Below are 10878 nucleotides of genomic sequence, written 5' to 3' on the forward strand. Positions count from 1 at the left end.
TCTCACTTTTATAGTCTGACATTAGCAACCGGCCACCATTTTTATCTCTTATTTTGGATAATAGGCCTATACCTACTTTTTGGTACTATGGAGAACGCGTTTTCTTGATTTATGCACTTCATCTTCTTTTAATACAATGAGTTTGTAACCACAACTCACAGAGGCATATCTTTATATCTAATCCCTCCTTATGACGTATTACAGGCAAAATATCCTGTTTAAATGGCTGGCTTTAATACATAGACTGGTCAATATGAACTCCCAGTTATCTTTGTAACTATACATATGTCATTTCGATCTTTCTATCAATCGCATGAGATTAGACAGACCACATATAATCAGCAATTAAATAGCTCTCTGTGTTCAAAGTGATAATTTTTTTCAACATCATATTCATGAGTGCTTATTTTATCAACTAGGAATTAGCCTTTATCAAGCGGCTCAGACTAACTAAGAAGTTATCATCGATTGGTTGTGCTAGTGACTTGAAAGTCAATACTGCTAATGTAAGTTTACTGATTTGTACGACATAACTAACTATGATTCAAACTAGTGAAATCATCATTTCTCCCTCTATGGGGGTTTTACTTATAATATCCTTCCATGAAATGAATATTGTACTATCCATGTATCTTTGTATATCTGGTTCTTTGTACTGCTAAGTATGACACTGTTTCTGTATTGAATTCCTGTCTACCATATGACGATATGTGACCAAATTTATAGTCTAGACCTACTAGATAGTAAGGTTCTTTGAATTATGATTTATGTAAGACTTTTGAGTATAGTTGATGATATATATTATGTTATACATACTTTGTGATCTGATCTATGTTTTCCTTTTTAATAATGTTTTTTCAGAGTTTCATCTGTGGCTCCTGAGGAAGGCGTTTTTTTCTGCCGAAACGCGCGTCGAGTGTTTATAAATAATTCCTCTATGTTTCTTATGTCATTGGTGATCTTGAATGTATTATTATTTGCTACATGTCTGACGTATATACGAGTATGATTGATATGCCCTGTATTGATCATGTTTGAAGTTTGTTGATGTATTTTAATGTATTATTTTTTACTGTATCATATAGTTTGACCTATGTGCCTGAGTCTCTATATGATTTTTATCTATGTTAATTAAAAATATATATTTTTTTAGATATACACTTCATTTTTTGATTTCCCTTGTCTCTACTGGTCTTAGACTAAATGTTCACATATTTTGCTGATGGCCTAGGAGTTTCTTTCACATTGAAGTATGCAGTAGAGGCATAGTACTGGGGCCTGCAGCCCCGGTGGCGCGGGGGAGAGGGGCAACCCAACCTGTAGGCTTCCAACCCGACAAGGGCCGATTAATGTGTTCTGTTTGATCTGCCACACACGCCAATAGCTGCCATTCTTACTACCAAACTATCCTAGTGCGGGGTGGGGCAGCCAAATTCCGCAGCACTCATCATTTCCCTTCTCACTCGGTGTGTTCACAAAGCCTTAATCCGGCTATTAAAGATTTATCAGTGTTTGTTATTTTGGCATGGGGGTAATATAGGAAACCCGAAGTGCTTCAACAGACACGGGAACTGTCTCGTTATGGGGCGCAAAGAGCTGCAGATGCATTGGAATCAGCGGCTCCACGTCTGGTGTACTGAAAATAGCTTCTGTGAGTTGTATGAGACCTTAATGGCTCATAGGTAGACGAGAGCTACAGGTGTTGCAGTCCGACCCGGGAATAAATATGGTGGCCGTCAAGGACCGAATTACAGGACCCGCGACTGGGCCCTCCATAGCAGGAGAGGGGAGCGGCTCAGCGCTGGAAGAAACACCGAAGGGCTGGAGGGGAGCATAACGTGACCAAGTGAGCGCTCTCAAATGGAAAGAGCGCCGACCGGGGGTTGACTCACTTTATGGTGAGAGCGTCTGGCACTGCCCACTCCCTATTTCCCCTCATGTTCTCCCCCTGCATTTCCTAATCCACACAGTACAACGCGACATCCACCAGTGTTTACGTGCTGCAAAGGCACATGTAAACGCCGCAACCAATAAACACTTCGGACTTTATGCAGTGCACTAGGATTGGCTGAAGTGTTGTTAATGTTCCATTACTTGGTCATCCCATCATGTGACGACTGGCAGAATATGTTAAGCCGTTTATTTATTTATTCATTTAATCAATTTTATGTAGCGCTAACTTTACCCTAAGCGCTTTACAATCGAATCGAGTAAGTTACAAAAGGTACTCGTGGTGAAATTTACATATTAAGAAGTTACATACACAATCATAATTATAACACACATGGGGGCGTGGCTACGCTGGCAACGGAGGAAAACGTGCTCGCATAGAGCTCCGTCATAGGCTCCCAGTGTTGGCCTACATTATTCGCACAAACTGCTCTTATTTATTTATGTGTTTTTATATAGCGCGGACCTGAAGGTGTCAGAGTGCTTCACAATAGGAACAGAACTGATACATGAGAACAATTACAAGTGAACACATTACAAAAGCAAACGTTACATTACATGAGGCAAAAGTGACAATCGTGAGCAAACAAAATACAAGAGGTAGCAAACGGTGCATTACAGGAGGAAAAAGTGACATGTGTGCAGGTTACAAAAGAGTACAAAGTACAAGTAAAGGTATAATACTGCAATAAATGGAGGACACTCCAACACGAACAAACGTTACATAGGCAATAGTGGCACTTATGCAAGTATCAAAAGCAAACAAAATGTAAGAGGTAGCAAACAGTGTGTTACAAGAGAAAAGTGACGTGTGCATGTTACAAAAGAGTACCAAACACAGGTAAAAGGATACTACTGTAATAAATGGCAGACTCTCAAACCACAAGAACACACTGGGAAGGCACTTCCATAGTCATAGAGAATAGACATTTTCTATAATAAAAGGTCTTCCTTCAGATAATAGAGAGGGCATGAATTACATTTGGAAGTGTCTTTGAAGGAGGAGAACTTTGAGGTCAATTTTGAAGGCCTGGGAGGAGGAGGTGGTCCGGAGCTGAGGCGGAAGTGAGTTCCAGATTCTCACTGCGTTGCCTGAAAAGGATTGGGCCATCGATCTTTCCTTCTTGAAAGTGGGAGGTTCAAGCAGTAGATTTTCCGCGTTTCGTGGTGGTCTAGAGCCTCCAGAGAGTTTCAGTTTATTCACCAGTTAGCTAGGAGAGGAGGGGTGCAAGGCTTTGTGGGTGATGCAGGCATTCTTGTAGATAGATCTTGCCTCGATGGGAAGCCAGCGGAGGGTGGATAACATGGGTGTGATGTGGTCGCTACTTTCGGCCCCATAAATGAAACGAGCAGCTAAATGGAGAACAGACTTAAAGGCGAACAGGTGGGATTTGGGGAGGCCAGTAAGAAGAGAATTGCAGTAGTCCAGTCTGGAGAGGACCAGCGATTGGACCAGGGTTTTAAGGTCATGCTCCGGGAAGAAGCGACTAATCCCCCAAAAAAGGCGCAGTTGGTATCGCGCAAACTTTACAATTGAATTAATGTAGGAGAGTAGATTGAGTTTTGTGTCGAGTATGACACCAAGGGATTTTGCGCTGCCGACAATGATGGGTTTATTGTTCAGTAGATTCATCAAGTCCATCCATAATTGAACCGGGGGAGGAGAAAGTGAGGAGGAGAGGAGGAGGTATTCAGTTTTGGAGGGATTCAGAATCAGTTGATGTGTTGACATCCAGTTTTGAATGGAGTCCAGAGTAGAGCTTAGGACCGAGAGATCGTGAGTGGGGGCAACCTTGAGGTAGATTTGAGTGCCATCTGCGTAGAGATGATAGTGGACCCCCAGATTTACTTAGATTTTCTAGTGGTTCCAAATAGAGATTCAACAATGTGGGTGCAAGTATACAGCCTTGAGGAACACCTTGACCCACCGCCAAAGGAGATGAAACACTGTCCGCTATTTTGATCATTTGGGATCTATCAGAGAGGAAGGAAGCAAACCATTTAAGCACAGTGCCCTCCATGCCCATTCTCTGTTGAAGAGTGTTGAGGAGGGTGTTGTGATTGACAGTGTCAAAGGCTGCAGAAAGGTCAAGGAGAATTAGAAGACAAGACCCCCCCGAATCGAGTATCCGCAGCGCGCCATTAATCACTTGCAGCAGGGCTGTTTCAGTGCTGCAGTTTTGGATGAAGCCAGACTGAAAATTGTCAAAAAGATCATTGTCCTTGATATGAGGAGAGAGTTGTTTCGCAACACATCTTTCTGTGATCTTCGTAAGAAAGGGTAGGTTAGTGATGGGGCGGAAGTTGTTGAGGTCATTCGCATCAGCAGTGGGTTTTTTAAGCAGAGGGGTGACCTGCCCAGTTTTGAAGGGAACAGAAAGGGAGCCTTGACAGAGGGAGAGGTTGACCAGAGTGGTCCAATAGGGAAGAGAATGGGTATAGAAGTCAATGGCAATGGCACTAGGGATGGGGTCAAGAGAATGGTTGGAGGGCTTTGTTTCGAGGATGCACTTGAGGAGGACATCTTCAGAGATGAGGTCGAAGTTCTGCCAAATGGCTATTTATTTGCGCTCCTCTGGAGGGGTAGGATGAGCGACCTGATCCACAAGTGATTTCACTTTTTTGTCAAAGAATACAGCGAAATCCGCTGCTTTCTTTGTAGAATCCTCCAACTTGGAGGCTGGGGGAGAGCAGTTAGTTTTCTTGATGAGATCAAATATTTTTTGGGGTCTATTTTTGGCTGAGTCAAGGAGGGTTCTGACGTGTGATGCTTTCCCAAGGAAGATGTGCTTGTGGTACTTGGATCTTGCTGAACGAAGCATGGCAAAAATTATCGGTGGATGTCGCTTGCCTCCATTGTTTCTCCGGGAGTCTTAGGTGCTTCCTTTCTTCATAGAGAGATTTGTTGAACCAAGGTGCTGAGGGTATGGTCCTTTTCTTTTTGCTTTGGAGCGGAGCAACGTTATTGATTTCGACTGCAAGGACTGAGAGGCATTGGGAGGTGAGATCGTCAACATCTAGGTTCGGGGTCTAGCCTTGGAAGTGACAGCAAAGCTGATTCACAGAGGGAAACAGTGTCAATATTTTTTGTGTCACAGAACCAGGAGGTAGCCCTCTTAGGTTGGCCCAGAGTTATAGAGTGTGCTAGGTGAAGAGAGAATGGGATTAGGAGGTGGTCAGACCAGTCTACGTGAATAGGGGTAGCGATAGAAAGCATGCCTGCTTAAGAAATAACATGGTCCAGGATTGAGCCTTTAGAGTGTGTTAATTCTGTGCAGTGTTGGATAAGATCGTTTGTAGAGAGGAAGGTGGCCAGCAAGTTGGCGGAAGAGTCTTGCAGAGAGCCCCAGTGGAGATTGAAGTCACCCACGAAGGTCTGATTGTCACTTTGCGAGTATTGGTCGCTGATGAAGTCAGTAAGTTCCTCCATAAACAAAGGGCCACTGCCAGGTGGGCGGTAAATGGCATGGAATCTGAGAGGTGAGCGGTGGTGTAGTTGAAGCTCAAGAGATAGGCATTCAAAAGTGCGGAAGGCGCTGATGGGAGAAGCCTTAAATTGAAGGGAGTTTCTAAAGATGACTGCAACACCTCCCCCAACTTTGATAGGTCTGTCATTCCTAAAAATAGAATAGCCTGTGGGTAATAGGAGATCAAACATAGAGTGAGAGGTATTGTTGAACCAGGTCTCTGTTAGGAAGAACATGTCAATATTTTGAAGGGTGATGGTATTAGAGATTTCGAGTTTGTGTTTTATTGCAGATCTGCAGTTATGGAGCAGACAGCGCAGCTCTGTCGAGACTGTTTTAATGACTGGGCACTTGGGCTAAGAAGGGCGATAGGGATATTGTACTTATACGGGGGTGCACGGGAGGGCTTAGGTGGATGCTTGGTTCTGACAGAAGAGATGGTCGGAATAGTGTAGATAGTTGGGTTACTTGGAGATGCAAGTTGAACAAGGGTGGCTTCCAAGGGCTTGTGTGAGTGAACAATGTTTGCAGACAACAGGTTATGCTTGGCTATGATGGGGTGAGGGGGCGAGGTGCATCTCGTAGGAAGGTTAGAGTTTTCCAAAGGAGTTGAGGTGAATGGGAAAGTGGAAATCTTGGCGCTTAAAAGTGAAATGGAAGCTACAAGCTGGGAGATGGAGGTGATAAGAGAGCCTAGCTTATTTTCAAGAGATAGTGGGGCAGAGCACGGAAGGTTGGGTGTCTCGATGGCAACAGGAGGGGGTGAAATTGGTGGTGGAAGGCAGGGAGAGGTGGGGGGACAGGAGGGGAGTTGGGGTATAGGGTTCATAGGTGGGGAAAGGTGGAGGTTGAGAGCGGGGGTTGGTGTATCAGAGGTGAAGAGAGAGTTGTCTATGTTGGTGTTGCACGAAGGAAAGGAATTAAGGACATGTATTTAGGGGGAGATGGGTGCGGATCAAGGCGGTGGGGTAGAAGGAGAGGGGAGGACTGTGACGTGTCATAGGAGTGTAGGATGTTTGGGAGGAAAAAAGGGGAGGTGGATGGAGAGGTCCTGTTGGCTAGAGGAGGTGGCTGTGAGGGAACAGGCATCTGGCAGAGTGAGGGGGGGTTGGGAGAAGGGGAAGTTGAAGAAAGGAAATGGTTCTGCTGGGCCCGATGGAGGGAGATGGAAAGGGCTACCAAGGGGGAAAGGGGGTAGCACAGCATTGCTGGCGGAGTGGGGGGGAAGGATAGAGATGCAATGGGATTGTGGAGAAATCGGGGTAAGAAGCGAGGGGAGGAGGGGGTAGAGAAGAGGGGGAGAGGGAGGAATGAGGGGAGTATAATGAGATTGGAGTACCGGGACGGTGCAGATTGGACGAGGAGCATATTAGCTAGTGTTAAAGCTCACGTGATGAAGGGAGGGGCATACTGTGAAGTGGGAGGAAAGGCAGAGGAGGGCACAAGGGAGGGGGAGGGAAGTGGGCCGACCTGTGCCTCCCGAGGGTGCAGCCTATTGGCGTGTAGGGGGGTCAGGGGAGGAGAAAGGGAGTAATGGGTGGAGCTATATGTAGAGTCAGGGGAAAACCCGGTCGCAGAGGAGGGGAGTAGGGAGGGGAAGAGGTGGTCAAAGAAAGAGAGACAGGTGTCTTTGCCTTGCATCATGACAGTACTGTTGTTATAGATTGAGATGGTGAGGGAGCTGTTGAAATACGCAGAGGGGGAAATCTTTAGTTGTTTCCCATGAGGGATAGAGGAGGAGGAGGAGGAGGTGACGTTAAGGGAATTATATAAGCTGGTGGACCAAGAGGGGGTGTCGTGAGTGAAGAAAATGAAATTGTTTTGCGCCTCCCAAAACGACCATTGTAAAATTGATCAACAAAAAGGGAATCAGGGAAACGTTCAATAGTGTTATGCTTCAATCGTTTTACTGAAACTGTAGTCTGGCCGGGAGGATAAATGATTTTGTAGCAGTTAATTCCAGCCTTAACTCGAGTGGTGGCCATGTTGGGAAAATGAGGCGAAGGAGTGCGGGGGGGATATGAGAATGGTGTTACTAGGAAAGCGGTGGTTGTGAGAAGTTGGCCCGATATGCAACGTTCGCTATTCTAGCGACCGCTATGTATCGTTCCAACGACCCTTATGGTGTTTGGTTGTAAGTCAACCTATAGACCAGCTATCCTAGTAGCGTGGATACGAGCAGTCTAAGGCTAAAGACTCGAGAGGGCGCGTTAAGCCAGCTGTTTACCACACATGTACCCCTTGAACACCCAGTGAAAGGACACCACACAAGTGTTATGAAAATAAACAGTATATTTATTAAGAATCACAACAGCCCTGTACTCTTTATGAGGACAGGGTACTTAGCACAAACCAAATCTCTTTAGCAAATACTTCAAGTGCACAGTTTAAAGACAAGTGTCCGAGGACACGGAAAGGTTAAGGCAAGTCGGAAGCGAGGGACTCGGGACCCTAGAGTAAGGAGGCTATGCAGGCACCGAAATGCCGAGTTACCTAGCCACGAGGGCTGCGGCTGCACAAGTCTTACAGGCGTCGGGGTCTTCGCTGACGAGCCAGGAGCCGGAAGAAAAGGAGTTGCTGGCCGGCGACCAGTGTTGAATAGTTCGTAGAGATTGATGGAACCTGAAAGCAGAGGGGACCAAGTTCGTACTACTAGCCAGTAGTTAGAGGGTACCAGGAAGGCACCGGTTGGCCGTCACCTCGACCAGGTGAGTGGGCGACGCTAGGCTCTGCAGTCTCACGGACCAGGAGGCGTTATCGGCGACCACGGTGGAGGTGCGAGCTGTCCCACGACGGATGTCGCTGTCGGCGTCTTGAGTGGACCAGGAGGGTCCGGGGTGCTTCTCAAAAGATGGAAGCAAGGGCCAGTCTGGAGCAACCAGACCGGCAGTGTTGATTCTTGGTCGTCGTCACAGAAGGGCACAAGCCAGCGGCTAGTGACCAGACAACGTGCTGAGCAGCGAGCAGAAGGGCCCCACGCAGATCGTGGAGATGCTGGGAGGCTGCACTTCGGTGCTAGAGCGGCTCAGGGTCGGGGCTTCTCGGACCCCAGAGCACTCACCAGAGAGTTATCTCGATGGTCGTGCTGGTTTTTAAGAGCGTGCAGGTTCTGATGATGGCCGGTCCCTCGAGGTCTCGTCGCACCCACAGATCACAGCTGAGCTGATGACGTGGGTAGAGGTCAGAGGTGCCAGGGAAGCCGGTTCTCGTCGAGCTGGGCCGTCGGATTCCTTGAGGAAGGACTTACAGCAAACCGCAGAGTTCTTAGATGGTGCCCGCTGATGCAGGGTGACTACTCCTTAGTCACAAGGGAGAAATCTTAAGAAGAGTCTTGAAGTCCTTTCGTAGAAAGTATTCTTGATTCAAAGATGATCTAATTTGGAAGGGTCCCCGCTCCGGCCTTTATCCTAAAGAAAGGGGTGGGTACATGACTAGGTCCTGCCCTAAGGGTGGGACCAGGAAGGGGGGTAGTTACACCCCTCTCCCCTGCCGGACTTTCCCCAGGCCAGGGCTGTCGCCCCTGGAACTGGTTCTAACCGGCAGATGCGTAGTGAGCACCGGGGTGCCACTCCGCAGTCACCTTCTCGCAAAAGCCCTACCTACCCAGAATACACAAACCCTGTCTGGGACGGTGCGAACACCGCCCTCGACAGGAAACCCTTTGTCCAAGTGCTCCTCGCTGGAAGGACTCCCAGCAGCAGGAGGTCAGACTTGTGTCTGTGGTGGCAGCATCCATTTTGTGGAGCTGAGGCCTTCGTTAACTTTAACCGGGGTTCACAGTTACGTACATGTCGTGTCCCTCTAGAAGGGCGGAATGCTAACCTCGTCGCCAGAGTTGGTGAGAGGACAGCATCCCGATTCGTATGACACCTTACTCGACATGTCTTGATAACGCGACACCGAAGTTACCGATATGGTACGCGTTATCATGGAACAGCCATTGGGTCTTGATTCCGCAAGCTGCAACCGGGCTCGGCTCGGGCCAGAGCTTAGTTCACACGGGCCCATGCACTCTGCCTTCAGGATTGTCAAGGCCTGCCATAGGAGTGACTGATAGGGACTCGGGTGTCCATTGGAGGGTTAGATATAGGGCTACTATATCTAAAGCAAAGGGTGATTACACGACTTTGCCCCAGCTGTCATGCAGCCAGTTGTGTCAAATTTAGGAGGCCAGTCAGGGGTGGCATAATACATGCTGCAGCCCCTGGCGGCCCTGGATACACCTACGCCCTGGGTTACAGGGTCTGATAAGGTGGCCCAGTACCAATTGGTATATGCACCTAGGGTACATCTCGTAATTTAGAAAGAGAACAGCCAGGCTGTGGGTCTGATTGGCAGGCCCACAGCCAGAGAAAGTCGTAAACCAGTGAAACAAAAGCGAAAAAAATCTGGGTGATCATGGGATTGCAGACCCTACTCTCCTACAGTGGTGAAGAGAAGTATAAGGACAAAAAAGGGGCACATATTCCAGACATCGTATGAGGAAATCTGAACTAATGTGCAGTCCGGGAAGAGAGGTGGGTATTTGTTGGGCCCTTCATCTAGGTATACATGAAGCCAACTGGCACTAGATAATATTTACAAGGGAAATGTTTACATATGATAGCACCAACTGGACCACTGTCAAAACCATCACAAAGCACAATTAGTCAAAGTAAAGCAGATCATAAACGAACACCCAGTGACCACTGGTGATCACTGTACTTAGCATCAGCCTGTAACAGAAGCACATTCGGCACCAACCGCATTGTACGCCCATAATCTCAACAGACTACTATTGGACCCTAATCTCCTGAGAATCACTAACATTAGGGGTAAAGAGCATAGGGTAGAGCAAAATCTGACTAGCAAAATCAAAATATGCACGACAGCCTCGTAATCTTAAGGCCACCTTTAGAGGTACTCCGAACAGGGTGAGTAAATCATACAACTTGAAAAGCATTTCCTAGCACCACATATACTTAAAAAGGACCTGGCTCTGTACAAACCTCGCAGTCTCCCTGGCCAACTGGCCATCTCAGAAGGGGACTCAAATGCCCTGAAACCATAATGTCAAGTTTGCTGCCAATGCAGCGAGAGTCCTAACTCGATCATAAATGTCCACACGGATAAAGTGTCGTAAATGGTGCAGCTGGCACTACTTGCAGCACAGCTGTAAAAGGCCTAAATGGAGCAGCTGGCACTACTTGCTGCGCAGCTGTAAAAGGCCTAAACGGTGCAGCTGGCACTACTTGTTGTGCAGCTGTAAAAGGCCTAAATGGTGCAGCTGGTACTACTTGCTGCGCAGCTGTAAAAGGCCTAAACGGCAAGAACCACACTGTCTTGGAGTTTACCACCTGACGCCTGCTGCACTGAACCAGATGCTCTGATGCTGCAGTTGACCCGGTCTCCTACAGACTCGGACCTGTGAGTCACCCTATGTGGCCTGGTGCAGTGGCCCGGCCTGCTGTAGCAGAGGAAT

General features: G+C 47.4%; 1 protein-coding gene across 1 annotated transcript in view; it reads left to right on the top strand.

Annotated features, from left to right (window-relative positions):
• B4GALNT4 (beta-1,4-N-acetyl-galactosaminyltransferase 4) overlaps positions 1–10878 on the top strand; it is a 910917-nt gene that overhangs the window by 470352 nt on the left and 429687 nt on the right. The window lies entirely within an intron of this gene.

Source organism: Lissotriton vulgaris, chromosome 2_1 (genome assembly GCF_964263255.1).
Source record: "Lissotriton vulgaris chromosome 2_1, aLisVul1.2, whole genome shotgun sequence".
Taxonomy (NCBI): Eukaryota; Metazoa; Chordata; class Amphibia; order Caudata; family Salamandridae; genus Lissotriton; species Lissotriton vulgaris.